The sequence below is a fragment of the Pantherophis guttatus genome, chromosome 2 (genome assembly GCF_059756535.1).
Source record: "Pantherophis guttatus breed Tessera chromosome 2, ASM5975653v1, whole genome shotgun sequence".
Taxonomy (NCBI): Eukaryota; Metazoa; Chordata; class Lepidosauria; order Squamata; family Colubridae; genus Pantherophis; species Pantherophis guttatus.
In genome coordinates this window covers 111,644,059-111,660,406 of record NC_142064.1, presented here as the reverse complement: position 1 = coordinate 111,660,406, position 16,348 = coordinate 111,644,059, and positions in this window count along the sequence as shown.

Here is a 16,348-nt window from a genome sequence, read left to right as displayed (position 1 = left end):
ACCCAGCCTGCCGACTCCGCCGCTCCGGCCTCTCCAGACCTCGCAGCTCCATCGCCGACCGCCCGATTCCGTCGCCGAGAGCCCAGGCACCATCCGCGACTCGCCGAGTCCCACCGCAGCCATCTCGCCCCTCGCCCAGGCAGCAGCGAGCCTCCTCAGAAACCCAAAACAGCTCCTCCGGTCCTCCGGTAAAACCTCTCTCCACCCATGTCGGGGGGGTGCTGGAACAACGCCCCCCTCGGCAGTCCTGTTTAACCAAAATCGCTATCCCTTGGCAGAGGTTTAACACGCAGCGGCCATGTTGAAGGCGGAAGTTGTAGTAGTCAACTAAACGGCCAAAGTAGTCAATTTAACTAGGGAATTGTAATAATTGAGATACTATTAATTGTATATTGTGTTGAAAGCAGAAATGGTTAAGTTGTGGTTTGGAGGAATATATGGGGGAAATTATTTGCTCTAATCCTTTCAGGAGCCCTTTCAACCTACAAGGTCCCCTCCAACTCAGTCTACCCAGAATCCTGTCCACATCCTCGGGGGTCACAGGATCAAACTCATCCCAGGTAACATTCTCAAGACCTGCCCCAGTCCCTCCCCCTGAGACTACCCAGTCGAAGTCCAGATCTTCCCAAATCTGAGTGATTTTGTCATACAGATACTGAACAAAATCCTCGGCTCTACCCTCCAAGGGGTCCTCCCACGCTTCCTGGTGGAGCAGGGAGCGGGTCACCCTAAAGACCGTGGCCGGGCGGTTATCTGATGATGCAATAAGAGCAGCAAAATAACTACATTTCGCTGCTTTTATCGCCACTAGGTTAATTCCTAATATGGGATCTAGTGGGATCGCCACTAGTGTCCGGTCAGATTCAGAAAGACTGGCCCTCCAACTACTCTCTAGGCGTCTTTTCCAGCGCTTCAACTCCCTCAGCTCCTCAGTGAACCAAGGAGCCAATTGAGATCGGCGCCGGGTCAGAGGCCGCAAAGGCACGACCCGATCCAGGGCTCCAGCGGCCGCCCTATCCCAGGCAGCCACTAGGTCTCCAGTCAAGGCGTGTGCCAGAGCCTCAGGAAATGGCCCAAGCTCTATCTGGAACCTGTCAGGTTCCATCAGGCGGCTGGGGCGGAACCATTTTACCGGCTCCGCCTCCCTGCGGCAGGGTGCAGCGGTTCGAAGGTCGAGACGAAGGAGAGAGTGATCTGACCATGACAAGGGCTAGGTAACTATATCCCCTATCTCAAGATCACTCAACCACTGTCCAGAGACAAAAACCAGATCCAGCGTGTTTCCCCCCGTGTGGGTAGAGCCATGAATTAACTGGGTCAGGTCCATAGCTGTCATGGAAGCCATGAACTCCCGAGTCACCTCAGACGCCTCACCCACGGACGGCAGGTTGAAATCCCCCATGACCATAAGCCTGGGGGTATCAACCGCCACCACGGCAATGACGTTGAGTAGCTCAGGCAGGGCCGTTGCCACGTGGCAGGGAGCCAGGTACGTGATCAGCAAACCCATCTGAACCCCGTGACCCCATTTCACAAGGAGGGATTCACAGCCGGCCATCTGAGGAACAGTGGCCTCCCTCGGTCTCAGACCTTCTTTAATGATAACCACTACCCCCCGCCCCACCCCTGTGACCTCGGCTGATGGAATGCTTGGAAACCTGGCAGGCACATTTCAACGAGGGGGACCCCCCCTCCTGGCCCAACCAGGTCTCCGTAACACCTGCCAGGTCCGCACCCCCCTCCTGAACAAGATCACAAATGAGGGGGGCTTTATTTACTACGGATGTAGCATTGCATAGCATCAGCCTATTTGTCTTTGTTGTTTTATAGTCCAACTTCGCATCCATTACGACGTTAAAATCACCCATTATACATATATATTCATAGTCCAATTCTATAATTTTCCTGTGTAACTCCTTGTAAAATTCTTCTTGTTTATCATTTGGAGCATATAACGCTATCAAAAGTATTTGTTTGAAATTCATTTTTATTTCCACCATTAAAATCCTACCTTCTTCATCCTTAAATATTAACTTAGGCTCTAGTTTTTCTTTAACATAAAGAACTACTCCCCTTTTACTTTGTTGTGTCAATGAAGTAAATACAACTCCTAATTTTGAATGCTCTAATAATTTTGTATGTTGTTTTCTAATATGTACTTCTTGTAAGCATGTAATGTCCGTCTTTAGCCTAGCTAACCTGTTAAAAATTCTGTTCCTTTTTGTCACCGAATACAGTCCATTTACATTTATTGATATTGCTTTTATTTCTTCTTCCATGTTTTACTTTACTTATTACTAGTTTTTAGTTTCATCGCTCTTGTCTCTCTTTGTTCCTTTGGATCCTTTGATCTTGCACCTTCTTAGTGCTCTTTTTTCCTGTTCCTTTCTTTACCTTTTTCTTCATCTTTGTTTAATTTCTCTTTCTGCTCCCAATTCATCCTCTAATGGTCCACAAAATTGTTCATAAAATAACTTCTCTTTTTCAATTGAATCCAACCTATGTCTTTGTTCTTGCCATGTCACCAAGATTCCTTCTGGTATTAACCATCTAAAACTCACTTCTTTTGTTATTAATTTTTTTTGTTAACAATTGATATTCTCTCCTCAAATCTCTTAACTCTTTTAGTATTTGCCTCATTACTATTATTTCTTTGTCTTTGTACTTCAATGCTGTATTTGTTGTTATTTATAGTATCTCTGTTTTTAGTGCTTTCTTTGTGAATCTTACATGTACTTCTCTTGGTAATTTGTTTCTCATTGCATATCTTGTATGTACTTTAAAGACCTTGTCAATCTCATTTAAAATCTTCTCCTTAGGTTCTTCTATAGCTTCTACCAGCATCTCAGCAATCACCTCTGGTAAATTTTCTCCTTTTTCTTCCTCTATATTTTGAAATCTTAGATAATAATCAGAATGGTCCATTTCCAATGAGATTATTGTTTTTCCTTGATTTTGTCAACTGATATCAACTTTTCTAATTCTTCAACCTTTTCTGTCATTTCCGTTTTTTCCTCTACTTTTTGGATTCTTTCTTCATTTTTCCCAATCATCTCTTTCACTTCTTTTAAGTCCTGTTTCAGATCATTATAAAGAGGACTGTATGAGATGTTTTAATTCCAATGTCTCCAAAGTTTTTGTTTCTGTTTATGAGGGGCTTGCTGCTAGGTGTAGATGTGCTGTAAGTTTCTTCATTTCGATGTTATCTAAGATAAGTTTGTAATCTGCATATGTTTTATTTGTAATCCAAATATCTAATCCTTCCTCCTTTTTATTTTTATTAAAAATAAAAAGAAAGGAAAAAAATGATAAGAATTCAATCACCCCCCCCAAAAAATAAAATTCCAGAGATATTCCAACAGTAAAAAAAAAAAAGAGGAAAAAAAGAAAGAAAAACAAACCTCCAAAATAAATAAATAAATAAAAACCAAGAGAAAAAATAAAAACAAAAATTTCCCAAACAAAAAAAAAATAATCTTCAGACTCTTCTTGTCTTAATCCACCTTCTCAACATTCCAGCTCTTTTCAAATCCAGTAGCAAGAGAGAGAAAAACAGTAAACAAGAAAGGAAAAAGAAAAAAAAGAAAACTCTCAAATTATCCGCTCCTTATTCTCTTTACTACCTTATAAAAGCTCCAAAAAACATCAGAGACAGAAAGAAAACTAACCAATACTCAGGGCCGGATTTTCCTATAGGCTAACTAGGCTTCAGCCTAGGGCCTCAAGATCAAGAGGGGCCTACACAGTGGTGGGATTCTGGGCCTTCTAGGGGGTTCAGCCGAACCCTTTGTTAAATTGCTGGCTCGGCCACCCCTCGCCTCCCACCCGCACAGCGCCAACCTACCGTAGCCAGGGGTAGGCAATTGTGGCTCTTTTACAACCTGTGGACTTCAACTTCCAGAATTCCTGAGACAGCTTGGCTGTCTCAGGAATTCTGGGAGTTGAAGGCCACAGGTTGTAAAAAAGCCACAATTGCCCACCCCTTCCCTAGCCTGAGTTCCGCTGCCTGGGATCCACGTGGGCTGCCACGTGGTTCCCCACCGGCTCCGGACGCAAGAGAGCAGGATGGAGAAAGCAGCTTCCACGCCTTCACTCACCTTCACTCTCTGCTCTGTTGGATCGCCAGCCGTTCGCTTACCCCGCCCACTCCCAATCTATTGCTGCCTCCGATGGCTAGAGGAAAAAAAAAGTTCAAATTCTTGCCGCGGGGCTTCAAAGGGCCGCCCTAGAGCCAGTGGTGCAGCCGAACCCTTTGTTAAATTGCTGGCTTGCCCCGCCCCTCTGCACCACTATTTATTGCCAATAAATAGTGGTGGGCGAGGGGCGGGAGAGCGAGCAATTTAACAAAGGGTTCGGTGTTTTTTTTGTAATTTTATTGGCCCACGGAGCTTCAGCATAGGCTAATTGGCCTCCCGGCTCTCAGCTGATTTGTCTCAGCTCTTTTGCTCAGGGCTCTTCTGCTTCCTTGCAAAGAGTGCTGATTTTTTTCCCCCTAGCTATGCTGAGAAACGAAACTGAAACTGCTTTGCTGTTGCTGCAAAAGGTTCTGGGAAGACTGTTTGAGAGCATGCATATTCAGAAGGAGACGTCACTGACCTCAGTTGCAGCACGTTTTCTTCAAAAGCAGCTTTTCCAACAGCTTTTCTGTTATCTTCCTCCTGAAGCCTTTTTAAAATTATTTTCGCTTCTTCATTAGAAAGAGCAGAGATATCTATATCTTTGGCAGAATGCATTCTGTATTTGTTTTACTTCTTTTTCGGCATATTTGCAAAAAATAATTAGCTTACCTCAGTAGCTAAAAACTAATTGCCTATGCGCTTATCATCAAAAGTAACAAGCAAGGAAAAAACCATAAATCAACCATCGTTCTGCTACCAGGTGTCAGGGTGGCAATTAATCCCATTCTGCTTTTGGGTAATTGCACCTTGATTTAGAGGTGGATCGAGGCTTTTCCCTTGAAGCATACTTTAAGAAAATAAACCCGAAGATATATTTTCTAAGAAAAACTCATTTATTTGTTATAAAGAAAATAAAACATCTCACTAGCTAATTAGTTACATCTTGGCAAAGCTTTCCCCGGCCAGACCTCTCCTGGCCGGAGAACAAGGAAAGATAGAAGAAAGTGAAAGAATGTAGACATGCGCAGTATCAGTTACTGATAAGAACTTGGCAAGCTACGGTAAGTCTTAGAGTTCAAAAATAAGAGCTCATCTGGTAAATACAAAAACGCAGTGACAGCGGCCGCCCCAGCTTTTTAGCGACTTCTAGAGTCACTTCTCCGCTGCCCAGTTTGAGGAGCTTTTCCAGACCAACTAGGGAGTTTGTGATCCCCCTGTGTTGGTCTGTCCATGCTCCTCTTGTTTGTCATCCCTACAGGATGACTTAGGTCACTTGGGACCCCTGAGCAACAGAGATATTGATGGATCTTAAGGAGCTCCCGAAGAGTCCATTGTACCGCTGCGATGCTGGCCACGCCTCCTCAGCTGATGACATTCTTCTTTTATTATTATTATTATTTTATTTTTTAAAACAAAATATAAAACAAATCTATCATCCATTACAAATGCAAACAGTGTGTCAGTCAGTTGCAAATCTTTTGTGCTTCATCCCCATATTCAAAATTTTATAAACTGAATTTAGCAGGGATATAGGCCAGGGGTGAAATGTTCCCGGTTCAGACCGGATCGCCCGATCCTGTAGTGATGGCTGCAGGTGTGAACATGCACACGCATCCCCAATGAACATTGGTAAAATGTTATGTTTGCCAATGCAATACTTGCGGAGATATACTCATTTGTATGACCCCATACCACAGCCTTCTACGGTATGACTTTGAGAGTTCAGCAACTTTGAGACATAATATCTCCGGCAATATTTTGTTGAGAGAAACAAAACTTGGCCATCTTGTACAACTTGTTGTGCTCTATTAAGCAAAATAATAAAAAACATTCTCATGAGCGATCTCCATCTAGATAATCTGGAGCAAAGTTGACTGCGGCATGAAAAAAGGGTAAAGTTGAGAGGTGTGGCCAGTGTTGCTGGAGGACAGTGTGTTTTTTGAGGGCTCCAGAAAAACCGCTGATAACTCAGCTGATCAGGGCTCTTAATTGACCTAAGCCATCTCGTAGGGACAGCAAACAAGAGAAGCACAGATTGATCAGCTTAGGGAATCTGCAAGTTCCAAGGTTGATCAAGGGTAGCTTCTCAAACTGGACAGCTGAGAAAGCGGCCATAGGAGCCGCTAAGAAGCTGGGGCAGTCACAACAGAGCGGTGGAATAAAGAGAAAGTGCAGTATCTGGGTGGGAGCTTGTCTTAAAATTGAAAGTTTCTCTTTCATATCAACTTGAAAATAATATACTATAGAGTGGAAAGTGGCTAAAGCGAGAGTGGGTGTGTATTCGCTCTCCATTTCTGGTACTGAAGCGGTGAAGAAAGCGAAAGGGGGAACAGCTTTTTTCCCCCTTTTGAATGAAGTAAATGCATTGAAACTTGGATTGAGAACTGAATTGAAAGAGTGATTTTGAAATTGAGAAGCGTTAGAAAATGGACTAATTATTTTGAGAAGGATGAAATGATTATGAATGAACTTAATTTAAACGGAACGGACTGGAAGAATTAAAGCTTAAAACTGTATAGTTTTGTTATACAGCAGTGCCCTCTAGTGGCAAGAAAGAAAAGTCTTTAATAAAAAACAACAACTTTGAATTAGTCGCAAGTTTATTTTGACCTTGACAATGCTGGTTGCTGATAAAAGAACAGCTGCCAAAGTGAGAAAGCTGAGTTAGAAAAGACTGAAGAGATTGAAGTGCTGAAATTGTTTTTGTTTCTTTGAATCTTCTATATTTTTTTATCTTTATAGTTGGGGTGTTGTTGTTGTTGTTTTTTGAGCCTTTTGAAGCCTTTTGAAGTAATTTGGTTTGGAGCTGGTGTTTTGGACATTTTCCCCTCTATCTTATTTTGATTTTTTTGTCTCTGCTTGCTATAGACGTTGAGAAAACTTTGGATTTTTGGTCTCTTTTTTATATTTATATTTATATTTATATACTTGAATGAGTAAAAAAGGATACTTGTGCTGTTTTTAAAATTTGGATTAAGGCAAGAAGAGCCTGAAGAAGCATATGTTTAATTTTTGGCTTTTTACTTTGGCTTTTTTTTTTAGACTGGAGAGTATTTTTGGGTGTGTTTTTTGGAGGGGGGGTTGATTGGATTTGTTTTTCCTTTTTGTAATTTGGCTTTGTATATTTTCTCCCCCCCCCTTCTTTTTTATTTTTCTAATTCACTCATCGGGGTGAATTAGATATTTGTATTATAAATAAAAAACATAAGTGGATTATAAATCTGGGATTGACAACGTTAGGAGATGAAGAAATTTACATCACATCTGCATTCAGCAGCAAGTCCCTCTTCAACAGAATCAGCAAAAACATCAGAAACAATGGATTTAAAAAATCTTATACAGTCGCTTCATGATGATTTGAAAGAGGATCTAAAGGAAGTAAAGGAGATTATTGGGAATAATGAAGAAAGAATTCAAAAAGTAGAGGAAAAAGCAGATTTGACAGAAAAAAAAGTGGAAGAATTAGAGGAAAAATTGTCATCAATGGACAAAAATCAAGAGCGAACAATTATCTTTCTGGAGATGGATAGATCTGATTATTATTTAAGATTCCAAAATATAGAGGAAGAGAAGGGGTAAAACTTGCAAGAGATGATGGCAGAGATGTTGGCAGAAGTGATGGAACAATCCAAGGAGAAGATTTTAAATGAGATGGACGAGGTTTTTAGAGTGCAAAGAAGATATGCAATGAGAAATAAGCTACCGAGAGAAATCCATGTAAGATTTACAAAGAAAGCGATAAAAACAGAGATACTACAAATAACTAAAAATACTGCACTGAAATATATAGATAAAGAGATTCTGGTGCTGAGACAAATACCTAAAAGAGTTAGACAGTTTAAGAAAGAATATAATTTTTTAACAAAAAAATTAATTACAAAAGGAGTGTTTCAAGTGGTTAATACCAGAAGGAATATTGGTGATATGGCAAGAGCAAAGACACAGACTAAATTCCACTGAAAAAGCAAAAGCATTTTATGGACAATTTTGGGGAACATCAGAAGAGGGGAGAATGGGAGAAGCAAGAGAGACCGGATATCAAGAGGGAAATGTAAAAGAGAAAGAACAAAGGAGAAAAGAACAGGAAGAAAAAACAATGAGAGAAGGAGCAAGAGGAAAAGAGGCAAAACAACAGAGAGAGACAAGAGTGACAAGATCGAAAGTTAGTAATAAGTAAAATATGGAAGAAATAAAAGCAATGTCAATAAATGTTAATGGGCTAAATTTGGCGACAAAAAAGAACAGAATCTTAAACAAACTGAATAAATTAAAGATGGATATTATATGTCTTCAAGAGGTACATATTAGAAAACAACACACAAATTAGAATATTCAAAATTAGGGGTTTTATTTACTTCATTGTTACAACAAAGTAAAGGAGGTGTAGCATTATATACGTACTATATAAAAGAAAAATTAGAGTCTAAGTCAATATTTGCAGATGAAGAAGGGAGGATCTTAATGGTGGAAATAAAAATGAACTTTAAACAATTACTTTTGATAGCGTTATATGCTCCAAATGATAAACAGGAGGAATGTTACGGGAAACTACACCGAAAAATATCAGAGTTGGAATATGAAAATATATGCATAATGGGTGATTTTAATGCGGTAATTGATGCCGATTTGGATTATAAAATGACGAAAATGAATAAGAAACCCAGAAAGACACTTCCGAAGACTTTCTTCACAATGATGGAGGAATTATGTATACAAGATGTATGGAGAAATAGACACTTGAAAAATATATATATACGTTCTACTCAAATAGACATTTGTCATGGTCCAGGATAGATATGATATGGATGTCAACCGACTTAATAGACAATATACAAGAAATAAATATAGATTCAAACATTTAGGCGGACCATAATCCAGTTACAATAATATGGAATGACAAAAGAAAAAGTACAGATGGACTTTGAATCAAGCAATTTTAAATGAAAAAGAATTTCAACTATTTATGAAAAAAGAACTTGAGTTTTTTCTCAAAATAAACAAAAAGGAAGACACATCACTTCAGAATGTTTGGGACACATTGAAAGCATATATTAGAGGCTTGGCAATAACATATTTTGGGGAAAAAGAACAAGAAGAAAAGACAAAAATAGAAGAAATTGGAAAAGGAATATAAAAGATTAGAGCAAGAATTACAACCCCCCCCACCACAAAATTATAAAGCTAAGAAGCAAATGGAATTGAAAAAACATGAAATAAATTTAACTGAACAAGAATTTTTGGCATACAAATTAAGATCACTCAAACAGAATTTTTTTGAAAATGCAAATAAGCCAGATAGATGATTGGCATATAAACTGAAAAAAAGAAAAAGAGAAGAAATCAATTAACCAACTACAAGATGAAAAAGGAAATATATGTTATAGAAATGAAGAAAAGAAAAAAATAATCCAAAATTATTATGGGAGACTATATAGTCAAGAGATGATATCGGATGGAAAGATAAAAACAATTTCTAGAGAAATCTGACTTACTGAAAATACCTGAACAATATAAAGAGGCTCTAGAAGAATATCAATGATGGAATTGAAAGAAGCAATTAAAAAAAAAAAAACGGGAAAACACCGGGACCGGATGGATTACCTGCAGAACTATATAAATCACTTGTTAAGCAATACAATGTTGGAACTATATAATGAATTATTAGTGAAGGCAAAAATACCAAACTCATGGACGGAGGCGTATATTACACTTATACCCAGAGAAGATACAGATTTACAACAAGCTAAAAACTATAGACCAATTTCATTGCTGAATGTGGATTATAAAATTTTTGCTTCAATAATGTCAGACAAGTTTGTGATATTCTTTACTGGCCTAACATGCAAGGCAAAAATCAAAGACTTTGTTAGCAATTGTCCCACTTCCAATGAATATGAACGTTTGCAACAAAAAGAAACCATGATATCACATGAAATACCCTCAAGTCTTTGGCAGATCATCAATACAGATTTGTTCAACTCTGCAGGAAGAGTACCTGATATTAGTTGATCGTTATTCAGACTTTTGGAAATTGAATTTCTTCCTGACTTGTCTGCTGAAACTATTATTACGAGATGCAAGGCTCAGTTTGCACATCATGGCCAATCAGATAAAGTGATCTCTGATCTGCCACACCCTGCCGCAGGGAGGTGGAACCGATGAGGTGGTTCTGCCTCAGGCGCCTGATGGACCCGGATAGGTTCCAGACGGAGCTTGGGCCATTTCCTGAGGCTCTGGCTCACGGCTCGACTGAAGACTTAGTGGCCGCCTGGGATAGGGCGGCTGCTGGAGCTTTGGACCAGGTTGTGCCTTTGCGGCCTCTGACCCGGCGCCAGTCTCACCTGGCTCCTCGGTTCACTGAGGAGCTGAGGGAGATGAAGCGCCGGAAAAGACGCCTGGAGAGCAGTTGGAGAGCCAGTCACTCTGTATCCGACTGAACACTGTTAAGGTCTTATATTAAGACCTACCTGGTGGCGATAAAAGCAGCAAAATGTAATTATTTTTCCGCTCTTATTGCATCATCAGATAATCGCCCGGCTGCCCTGTTTAGGGTGATCCACTCCCTGCTCCACCAGGAAGCGCGGGAGGACCCCTTGGAGGGTAGAGCCGAGGACTTTGCACAGTATCTGTATGATAAAATCGCTCAGATTTGGGAACACCTGGACTCTGACTGGGTAGTTTCAGGGGGGATGATGGAGGCAGGTCTTGAGAATATTACCTGGGAAGAGTTTGATTCTGTGACTCCCGAAGACGTGGACAGGATACTAGGTAGACTGAGCGTGGCCACATGTTTATTGGACCCGTGTCCCTCCTGGTTGGTGCTGGCCTCCCAGGAGGTTACGTGAGGCTGGCTCCAGGGGATTATTAATGCTTCCTTGAGTGAGGGTGTCTTCCCCGCTGCCTTGAAGGAGGCGGTGGTGAGGCCTCTCCTCAAGAAGCCTTCCCTGGACCCGGCAGTGTTGGCTAATTATCATCCAGTCTCCAACCTTCGCTTCGTTGTGAAGGTTGTTGAGAGTGTGGTAGCGCGACAGCTTCCTCAGTACCTGGATGAATCGGCTTATCTAGATCCGTTCCAGTCGGGCTTCAGGCCTGGGTACAGCACGGAGACAGCATTGGTCGCATTGGTCGATGATCTCTGGAGGGCTCAGGACAGGGGTTGCTCCTCTGTCCTGGTCCTATTAGACCTCTCAGCGGCTTTTGATACCATCGATCATGGTATCATGCTGCATCGGTTGGAAGAGTTAGGGGTGGGGGGTACCGTGTTGAGGTGGTTCTCCTCCTTTCTCTCCGACCAGTCGCAGTCTGTGTTGACAGGGGGACAGAGGTCGACCCCAAGACCCCTTGTATGTGGGGTGCCACAGGGGTCGGTCCTCTCGCCCCTTCTGTTCAACATTTATATGAAGCCGCTGGGTGAGATCATCCGTGGTTTCGGGGTGGAGTACCATCAGTACGCTGATGACACTCAGCTGTACATCTCCACCCCGGATCACCCCAATGATGCCCTTGAAGTGATGTCCCGGTGCCTGGAGGCTGTACGGATCTGGATGGGGAGAAACAGACTCAGGCTCAACCCATCCAAGACCGAGTGGCTGTGGTTTCCGATGTCCCGATATAGTTAGTTGGTGCCATCACTGACTATTGGGGGCGAGTCGTTGGCCCCCACGGAGAGGGTTCACAACCTGGGTGTCCTCCTGGACTCACGGCTGTCTTTAGAAGAGCATTTGATGGCTGTGGCCGGGAGGACTTTTTATCAGGTTCGCCTGATCTACCAGTTGCGTCCCTTTCTGGATCGGGACTCGTTACGCACGGTCACTCATGCCCTCATCACTTCCCGCCTGGACTACTGTAATGCTCTCTACATGGGGCTCCCCTTGAGGAGCACCTGGAGGCTCCAACTGGTCCAGAATGCGGCCGCGTGGGTGGTTACGGAAGTGATGTGGTGCTCCCATGTGACTCCCCTCCTGTGTGAGCTGCACTGGCTCCCGGTGGTCTTCCGCGTGCGTTTCTTGGTTACCACCTTTAGAGTGCTCCATGGTTTAGGACCTGGGTATCTACGAGACTGCCTTCTTCCACTAATAGCCTCTCACCGACCAGTATGCTCCCATAGAGAGGGTCTTCTCAGAGTGCCGTCGGTCAAACAATGTCGACTGGCGGCCCCCAGGGGGAGAGCCTTCTCTGTGGGGGCACCTGTCTTCTGGAACGAGCTCCCCCCGGAGATACGAGGATCCTGCATCTGCGCACTTTCCACTGCACCCTCAAAACATTCTTATTCCAGCAGGCTGGTCTGGCCTAACCTCCCTTTTTAATTGTTTTTAAATTGGTTTTATAATTGGGGTGTTTTAAATCTGGCCAATGAATTTAATGTATTTTAAAGGGTTTTTAACATTTGTATTATGTATATTTTACTTTCTGGCTGTTCACCGCCCTGAGTCCTTCGGGAGTAGGGCGGTATATAAATTTAATTATAAATAAATAAATAAATAAATAATGGCCTTCAATTTGCAACCCAACAATTTAGGAAATTTCCCATGGAATGGGAGTTTGAGCATGTGACTTCCTCACCACATCACTCACAAGCTAATGGCAAAGCTGAATTAGCTGTGAAGATTATTAAGAATTTATGCAAAAAAGCACAAAGACCCATGGAAAGCCATTCTACATTGGAGAAATACTCCAACCAAGGACATGGACAGTAGTCTGGTGCAGAGACTGATGTCAAGGAGACCAAAGACCTTCTTACCAGTGGCAAATAAGTTGCTTGAGTCCTCTGTGATACAAGGTGTCCCAGAAAAGGTACGGCTTAAGAGACAAGTATTCAAGGCAAGATATGACAAATCAGCCAGAGATTTGCCAGAATTGAATATTGGGGAATGAATCCATATGAGACTGTTGCCTGGAGATCGAACAGGTAGCTGGAAAACGGTATCTGTTTACAACAGGTGACACCACGCTCCTATCTAGTGGACATAAAGGGAACTCTCTATTGTTACAATTGTGTCGACCTGCATGTGGCTGAGTAGCCAGACTCTCCATATCCAGTGGACAGGCCAGACTTACCTGTTATTACCGGGCCACACTTACCCACTGACAGTAGGAAATACACAGTGTTGATATCAATGTTAATAACGATCCTGAGCGAGTCAGTATACCTGACAGCAGTCAAACACAGAATATCCCAGTAAGTGGGGAGAAGAGCCCAGCAACCTCAGCGAGGTCAGAGAAGCTCTCAGGACAAAGAGGGCCAGTCTTCACCCATAGTGGCAGATGTTCACAACCGCCCAATAGATTTAACCTTTAGTTGATACTGGTTCTCATCTGAAATTTTACAATGTTGTTTGATTAACATGAAAAGGGGAAGATGTTACAGGTGTTATGTCTACCTTATATGCAGCTCTATCATTGTGTCCCCTGTAAAGTCATGGAATCAATTATAAACCAATCCATCACCTCCACTTAGAGACAAACAACCTGCTTTTTAACAGGCAGTTTGGTTTCAGGAAAAATTTGTCCTGTAATCTGCAACTCCTACACTGCAGAAACATTTGGACCACACATCTTGATCAGGGTAAAGCAATAGATGCAATTTACATAGACTTCTGCAAAGCCTTTGATCCAGTGGTACACGACAAACTACTGTTAAAACTAAGTTCTTATGGCATTTCTGGATCCCTGCACAAATGGATAGCCGCGTTCCTGTCAAACAGGAAACAAGTAATCAAAATAGGGAGGGCTCTATCAAATCCTGCACCAGTTAACAGTGGTGCCCCCCAAGGCAGCGTTCTAGGACCCACACTCTTTCTGCTTTACATCAATGATCTACGCAATTATATTAAAAGCAGCTGCGTCCTCTTCGCTGATGATGTAAAATTATTTAACACCGCTGACAATGCTGCTGCTCTACAAAGCAACCTTGACCATGTGTCAGAATGGTGTGCATTTGGCAACTCCAAATTTCAACTAATAAATGCTCTGTCCTACACATTGGCAATAAAAATCAGAGCACCAAATACAAGTTGGGCAGAAACGACCTCGTAGACGACCTTCACTCTGTAAAGGACCTAGGAGTACTCATCTCAAATGATCTAAGCCCCAGAGCTCACTGTAACAGCATTGCCAAAAAGACAATAAAGAATTGTTAATCTAATCTTGCGGAGCTTCTTCTCCAGTAACAGTACTGCTAACTAGGGCAAAGAAAACCTTTGCCAGACCAATTCTCGAATACAGCTCGTCTCCTTGGAAACCACACTGTATATCGGACATTAACACGATTGAGCGGGTCCAGAGGTATTTCGCAAGGAGTACTCCACTCCTCTACTCACAATAGAATCCCTTATGCCACCAGGCTTCAAATTTTGGGCTTGGACAATCTGGAACTGCACTGCCTGTGGTCTGATCTAAGCACAGTACATAAAATTGCCTGTCACAATGTCTTACCTGTCAATGACTTCTTCAGCTTCAACCACAATAATACATGGGCAGACAACTGATACAAACTCAAGGTAAACCACTTCAAACTCGATTGCAGAAAATACGACTTCAGCAACAGAGTGGTCAACGCCTGGAATGCTCTACCCAACTCCGTTGTGATATCCTCAAACCCTGCCAGCTTCAACCTTAAACTGTCTACCGTGGACCTCACCCCATTCCTAAGACGTCCGTAAAGGGGGCGTGCATAAGCGCATCCCTACTGTCCTCATTTATCTGCATTCATTTCCCTCATTCATGTCTATGTTCATACTTATACTTATACTTATACTTATACTTATACTTATACTTATACTTATACTTATACTTATACTTATACTTATACTTATTATTATTATTTCAATTTATATGCTGCCTTTCTCCGGAGAATCAGGGCGGCTTACAATGCATTTAAAAACCATTATAAAACATTTAAAAATTAAAACATTAAAACCCATTCACACCATTCATGGCCGGATCTCACAAGATCGCAACAATGAGATCAATGGCCCCAAGCCTGCCGGAAAAGCCAGGTCTTCATTGCTTTTCGGAAGGCCAATAGGGTGGGGGTGGTCCAGACCTCAGGAGGTAACTGGTTCCAGAGAGCTGGGGCAGCCACAGAGAAGGCCCTTCCCCGCGGGCCCACCAGCCGGCATTGTTTAGCTGATGGGACCCGGAGGAGACCAACTCTGTGGGATCTTACCGGTCGCTAAGAGCTATGTGGTAGAAGGTGGTCTCGAAGATAACCTGGCCCTGAGCCATGTAGGGCTTTCTTGTACATGTTTGACAAACAAACAAACAAATAAATCATTCCTCTCTATTGTACTTGTTTCCTATATCATATTGCCACTCTAGGATTCATCTCTATTGTTCCTGTGATGCATTTTCCTGTTCCTGTTTTATTACTCTCTAGTAAAATGATTTCTGCACAGTGTGCTTACTTATTCTACATGATACACAATAACAACACAATAACATATGCATCATGATATCATCATGGAAATTAGGTAAATATTCTGCATCATGATACATATAACATCACTTGCCTTCCTTGCAGACATTCAATTAATATGAAGCTGGCTACTTTCCAGAAAATCCTTCAATTCTCTAGAAAATGCAGACTTCTCCAAAGCCTGTCATCTACTTCTCTAGAGGTCAAGTTTAATAAGATTCTTATAAGATATAGATATGCTGTTATGGAGCAAATGCAGGTAAAACAACGAGTCATGGTTGGCTGGAGAACTTTGGTTGCTAAAGTTCATACATCTTAAAATTTGTTGAGGTTGAGAAACACTACAAATTTTATATGAACATCTGATATCAAAATATCCATCTTGTTAAAGTAACCACTGTATCTCCCTTCTACTATCTGATAGGACTTGAAATATTATACAGGGTGTAATCAAATTCTGACCTGGAATACCTCAAGCCTGACATGAGCTAACACCTTTACTAATCTACTAGGGGGGTAATGTCCCTTCCGGATTGTTGATACATCGTAGTGGCTTTGTTTTAATTTCTAACTGCTATCTCTTGTCTGTAATAAAGTTAGTTCCCCTCCAAGCTGAGGCAGAATAAAACTTTAAACTTAAAAAGGCAGGCCTGGCCGCAAGAAGAATTCAGCATCGCGCCACAACTGACTAGTAAGTTGCTCTCACACTGTCGTTCTACATCTTTTTCTATCTCTATGCTCTCTTTCCCTTGGCGCGTGACGAAGCTGGTGGCAGCCCTGCCACTGCCAGCCCTGGCCTCATGACCGGATGTTT